We start from the raw sequence: 497 nt of genomic DNA, 5'->3' as shown, positions 1-497 counted from the left end.
CAAGAATTGCTTATTTACTATTCATACTTTGTTAATCGATCATGGTTCCCACAACCCTAGTTGTGAATTTAGTTACTCATATTGGCAAGAACACAATTCATAATTGTAGAGGGAGAAATCATGAACTTACGTAAAGATAATAATAAACCCAGAAAATTAACTTGAATTGCAAAGCCAAAATCTTCAAAACGAACTTGGGAAATCAATAATTGCTAGGGTTGCAAACTAATCTCCAAAGTTACAAAGTAAAACTAGAATAATAATGTCTAACCCCCAAAAACGAGGTTTACAAGCCCTATTTATAGAAAACAACTCCTAAATAAAAAGGGAAACGAATTAAGGAAAGCACTCTACGAATCAACAGTACGGTCATTAGATCAATCTACGGACCATCAATGGGCACCGTGGTTCCACACTTGGTCAGATTTCCCTGATGTGTCCTCAATACCATGCCTGCTGATCTACGGACCGTGGATGGACCTACGGTCCGTAGATCA

The sequence above is a fragment of the Solanum tuberosum genome, unplaced genomic scaffold (assembly GCF_000226075.1).
Source record: "Solanum tuberosum cultivar DM 1-3 516 R44 unplaced genomic scaffold, SolTub_3.0 scf00276, whole genome shotgun sequence".
NCBI lineage: Eukaryota > Viridiplantae > Streptophyta > Magnoliopsida > Solanales > Solanaceae > Solanum > Solanum tuberosum.
Note: the sequence above shows the minus strand (reverse complement) of the source record.